The sequence below is a fragment of the Synchiropus splendidus genome, chromosome 8, assembly GCF_027744825.2.
Source record: "Synchiropus splendidus isolate RoL2022-P1 chromosome 8, RoL_Sspl_1.0, whole genome shotgun sequence".
Lineage (NCBI taxonomy): Eukaryota > Metazoa > Chordata > Actinopteri > Syngnathiformes > Callionymidae > Synchiropus > Synchiropus splendidus.
In genome coordinates this window covers 4,886,176-4,892,323 of record NC_071341.1, presented here as the reverse complement: position 1 = coordinate 4,892,323, position 6,148 = coordinate 4,886,176, and positions in this window count along the sequence as shown.

Below are 6,148 nucleotides of genomic sequence, written 5' to 3'. Positions count from 1 at the left end.
AGACTCGGCACCTCTTTGCCCGCCCACCACTGTTTACTTGTCAGAAAGAATGCACATGCACACAAAGACAGACTGTACACATAGGCACTCCGGCTGACTACGCGTCCCCAGCACCCTGAAATATTTCATTTTCTTCCTAAGACACAAACTTTAAAACAAATACAAGCAGCACACAAGGCAGCTGTGATTTGAGATAAGAAGGGGAACACACACCATGTAAACACAGGCACGTGGTGGGCGAGCTGATTGCACAACTGCAGCATGCACTGGAAACCTATCTGGTCCTTCATTCAGCATTGCTCAAATTCCCATCAAATAATAAAACCAATTATTGCATTCATATGGAGAAGAATGCCTCCTTCAAATAATCTGCTTATCTGGCCCTGCCTCTGTACCGTCTCGTGTGTGTGAGTATCTGCCTATCCTCATAAATTGCACCCTGGTGTTGTGCAACGAGTGTTCTGCAACATCTGCACTGCCTAGATATTCTCTGAACACGTTAGTGAGTCTGTGTGTGTGCGTGTGTGTGTCGTTAGCAAGTGGATGCATGGTGACTGACTCTTTCCTGACATTCCCTGCTGTGGTGCCTTGGTAAAGGATTAGCCTGCAGTTTTGGACAGCTGCCCACTATACAGTAAAGACCCTTGAATATGCACGAAGACACACGCACAAATGAAAAAAAAAACGGCTGCATATAATGTGTCATCGACAGATGCAAGTCTCTGTGCACACTGCTATCTACTGCTTCATTGTTTTTCTCGTCTGCATAGTTTTATTCAGAGACGATAGGAAGCCATTTGAAGCAAGTAGTCATGACTGGAAACAGGGAAGCAGGACCTGAAGCGGTAAGTTGCAATCTTCTTTTTGTAGGATGGGCACTTAGTTTATGTGCCAAGTTAGGAGTTTGCACACAAACATCACTCCTGCAGGTTGTAAGTTAACATTTGAGAATACCCTGCTCTACAAGGTGAAGGGTGGTGGACGCTTTCCGGTGGAGAGCTTGCCAATGTGTGTGAGAACAGGATAGAGGCAGATGGTGGAAAATTGGCGGTGGCACTAACATACGGACCATATGCACATTGGGGAGTTTGCAAAGACCCAGGGCATGGGGTGTAAGCTTAGACCAGACACCTGCCGAGGCTGGCATTATGCTGCGAGATTGGCATCGGTGAGGACTAAACGGATGTTGCACTTGGAGCTACAATTACACAAAGCAAATAAGCACATGACATGATTGAACCAAATGGAAAGTTTGTGAGGGCGTTTGTTTTATAGCGTAACAATCTGACAATAAATGGACGGAATTAGACAAACTGTTTTAAAGAGTGGCCCAAGTCAGTTAGTCTTGGCATTTTCACGTCATGTTCTTTAGACTATTTCTGCTGGTCATGGACAGTATTTGGATGGAAAGTCATGTAACAATTTTTTTTTAACTATTCAAAACGCTGCTTTACACAGCTTAAGTGCAAGGAGGACAATCATCACCTTCAAATCTGTGGCCATCTTTCTGAGCACAAAGTAGATTGAAGCCGACGTTCCACACCATCTCCTCACTTGCCCCTCATTCTATCAACCACTGTGTCCATATACACATGGCCTCACCCATTTATACGCCTCAAGATCATATAGCCCCCCTTCTCATTATTCAGCATTGAATCCCATTCAGTTTGGCCTCTGACCTGGCTGTCTGTGCTGTTACCTGCAAACTCAAGAGTAAGTGAACGAGTCTGGTGGTGGTTGTTTTTTTTGTTTTTGTTTTGCTTTTGTGTTTTTTAATGCCGCATTGGACAAATAACCTGTCTTTCACCATTCCCGGTATTGTTCAATAAAGAACTTGAAATTCTTCAATGTTTGAACCAGCTGTCTTTTTATATCTTCTCTGTCTTATGTTCTGTTGGATGCATTTCCCGCTTATACAAAACACAGAAGGGTGTATTGGTAACATAACTAAACAGACAGACCTAACCTTCAACACATTTTATCATTAGCTACAGACATTGAAATCCGAGGTCAGAAAGACATAAAATCAGTTAGTTATTCTATAATAATTCTGAAACCATCGATAGAAAAACTGTACTGTCTAATAGAGAGCAAGCCATCCATTCAGCAGAAGCGAATGAAATATTCTTGTTTTTGTACTCGAAAATAGGACTTCTGCAGGAGCATATTCACCACTCTCTCCAGACCAGACAGACATGTGCTCTGTGCTATAAAACTGAGTTGAACCCATTTGATAGCAGTGAGGTATATGGATGGTCCTGTGCACTGTTAGATGGAGGTGTTCTCATACATCTTCTTGAGCAGAGGCCTGTCATTGCAACAAAGGGTTTTGTCATGGAAGTATGCACCTGTTCACTATAGGCAAACCATTGGAGTGACATGTACCCTGGAACCACAGACATCCGTGCGGAGAAACCTTGATTTCTGTCTTGCTCCATCATCCAATCACTACAGTGTCACACCTTCCAAAAAACACTCACAAAACACCCTCCTGTCTCACTCACATGCACAATCTTTTTCTTTCTAGATGTGTCTGTACACGATTCCCTGGCCGCAAATCCTTCAGTGGGATGGATGAGTGTCTCCAGCCCATTCATCATCCGCCTTATCCGCCACCCTCACCACTGTTTTTATATCAGCCAGCAGTCACAATGACAACTGATGGCCCTCTCTCCCTCTGCCTTGCCCAAGTCTTTCTGAAGCCATTTCTCTTTTTTCTCACTCCCCAGTGCCCTACTTGCGCTGGGGCAATGTCTGACAGTGTGGATGTTTGTAGGCACATTCGTACACCTACCCACTCATAACCATCTCTTTTAACCACACCCCTTCCCGCTCACCTCAGTGGCTCTATTTGTCCCTCTCCATCTATCTATCTTTGCAGTGTTGCGACCGGAGTGGCACCCTTAGAGCAGGCCGTAAAAAGGCCCTATAAAACCCACAACACAGGGAAGAAAGGGTAATGATGAAATTTAACTGCTCCTCCTGATGCACCTGGGGTCTGGCAGTGTGTGTGCGTGAGTGTGCGTGTGTGTGCGTGTGTTTAGATATATGTGTGTTCAGGCACCATGAGGCCTGTGTACTGAACCGGAACTGGCCTGCCAGGGGGGTCAATGTCATTGCTCCGCCATGAGAGTTATCACTTTTTAAAGATGCACTATAGATTTTGTGGGAGAACTCATTTAGACCAGTATAAAATGTTGAGCGGCTGGGGAAGTTTAACGTCTGAAAAGGACAGTGGACTGGGACACAAGGAGGACAATGTGCTAGATGGCTTGAGTGGCCTCACTGGTGTTTTAGCGATTCAGCCCTTTGTGGAGCTGGATTTTTTTTTTTTCTCAGAGAAATCCTGACTACACATGGATTCAGAGTCTTTTTGAGTTATTGCTGGTCATTTCAGATGGGACTTTGACTTGATTGCCACACATTGTGTCGTTCTAATCTCTTTATTCTTGTAGTCTGTGTCAGTACAGACCAGACTACTGTGTACCTGCTCAGAAATGCAAGAAAACCCAGGACTGTGTGTCAGGACTATTTTCAATTCAGCTACTGGCTGCAGCCCAGAATCCTCTCTGTGCTCAGATGCTGGCCCACCGGCCTCCTTATCCTCTCTGTCTCCCACCTGTCCCTGGCTGGAGCTTCCCCGACTGGCCTGCCGGCGTGGAGAATCAGCCTTTTGATGGGCCTGTGGGGACTGAAAGAGCAGGAGGGCTGGTCTTCCATTCAAACCCTTGGATGAACAGCATGTAGTGGTTGACATGGCGGGACACCTTCATGCTTGGCACCTTTCCCTGCTAACAACTGGCCTTTTGGATCTGTAAGCGTCAGCATTTTATAATTTTTTTCATAAATATTAACATATTCTCAAAAAGTGCTTTCTTCAATAGGAGCCTATGCGATGGAGAACAGCACTGAAAATGGACTGTTTCAAAGAGAAATTAATTCCTAGGAGCATTTTACATAGCAACTTCAACATGATCATGGTCGGGTACCTGCATCCATCTTGCATCACACAGGCTTCAAATCACCATGTATTTGGTTCTCGGTTATAAATCAGTGATTACCACTGCAAAATAACAATTTCCATTGCATTACGTAAATCTCGCAGTTTAAATGTAGATGCATAGGTATCATAGATGTCATGTTTTGTTTTTCTTGAGTGAAAACTATCCACCTGTCAGATCATTGTATGCAATCTTTGGATGTAGTCTCATGTACCTTTGTTGTCGCACACAGATAACAAGCATCAATTCTTCTTATTTCTTGACATATCCAGGGCTGCCAACTCTCACACAATCAGTGTGAGATTCATGCAAATATGGCTTGTCACACACTCTCACTCCACATTTCCAATTTCTCACACATTTCAAGCCAAGTGACTTCCATCCACACAGGCCAGAGGCAGCCCCCTAGTCGGACATGATGTCTCACACATTACATTTCTCATAAGTTGGCAGCCCGGCATATCTTTGTCAAACTTTGGAAACTTGCTGCAATCTATGTGAAATGTCTATCTTGCCAATGTTCACGCCGATGAAGCATGTGCCATGAATAAATTACTCCCACTTCCTGTAAAACAGCTTATTGCTAAAAGGATTAGGGTGACACACATATAAACAACACAAACATGGTAATCCTCATTAGCGCTGCGAAAGCTCCTCTGATGCAGTGTTGGTGTGAGGTGGGGGGCCTGCAGCCAGACAGGCGGGTGGGAGACACAAATGATGGTTACTAATGCAGGAGGTGCTGAAACATGTGTTTCACACAAACTAACAAACCTGGTTGGTTGGAACAGACGGAAGCGAATCGATAGAAAAAGTATGTGTGAATGTAAGGAGGGGTCATGGAGGAGAGGCAGCGGCAGGCATCCAGCTCCAGCCAAAAGTGCTGGCACTGACGGCTGGTTGCCTCTTGTGTTTTAAATCTGACAATTCCGTTGTCATAACAAATAAATAGAGAGGGCTCATTGGGCCACAAAAGCAAACAGCTTGGGTTTGCCAAAAAGAACAGAGGGAGTCAATGTTGGAGGGCACATGTATGTATTTGTGCATGTCGAGTGAGGAGCGACAGCGAGAAGGAGCTAATAGCTGACATCTGGCATTGGTTGCCCCCATCTGAGTCCCGTGCTGGAGCCCCATACTGTCACGCTGAATGATGAAGCAGTGATATTGCCTCTGAATCTGCTCCCCTGCTGGTCATTCAGCCCACCCCGAGGGCATGGACCCGATAGTCTCTTCTAGTCACTCACTGGTTAATGCGCCAATTTGTTTTCTGGACTGCTCACAGGAAAATCTATGGCTTTTATATTTATTTATTAATTTTTTAACCGCCTGCTGGAAGGTACTAAAAAAAAAACTCATTTAACTGGCCAAAACTCAAGTGGGGCAACTTCCATATGAATATAATAGGTTATTTCATGTTGCGGTTTCAGTATACGGCTATAAAACTTATTGCCGAATGACATACATTTGGTATGTTGTGCACATTTGAACAAATAAGAGCATATTTTAAAGATGAACAACAACTGTATTGCTGCACCAGTCTCGGGGTAATGCTAAGGAGATTTTGTTTTTTTTCTGGCTCTGTATCGGAACCGTTTAAAAGATTCATTTAGAGAGCAATGACCTGGCCTGTGTTTGCTTAGCTAATGTGGGTGGCTGAGCTGAGAGCAGCAAGTGAGGTACCGCTAAACTGATCACTGTGAAAGCTAAATACATTATCATAATCAAAGGCACTGGATGAAAATATCAATATCTTGCTAAATACGATGATTTTACAGAACCGTTATTTCAAAACTGCAGACTGTGAACAAAGTGAACAAAGGGTTACCAAAGAAACTCATGCCTGAAGTCATAGTCAGATAAAGTTCAAAGCCAAGAAACAAAAGGAAGGAAGATGTCAAAATAAAGATGAAAAAAAAAAAAAACAGTGGTGATCTCATCACTGAAAGATGAAGTAAAACAATAGTGAAAGTTGTAGTTTATTTCTATATGTCCACAAGGAATTCAAAGAGAGAATTGGGACTTGGAGGCCAAAGCAAGAAGGAAGAGTATGACAATATATTCAGCTCAGTCAGTAATCCTGGTCCAATCTGGTCCAGTGTTGGACCAGGATTACTTTAGACCACTGTTACCCACAAAAGGTCTGTGCA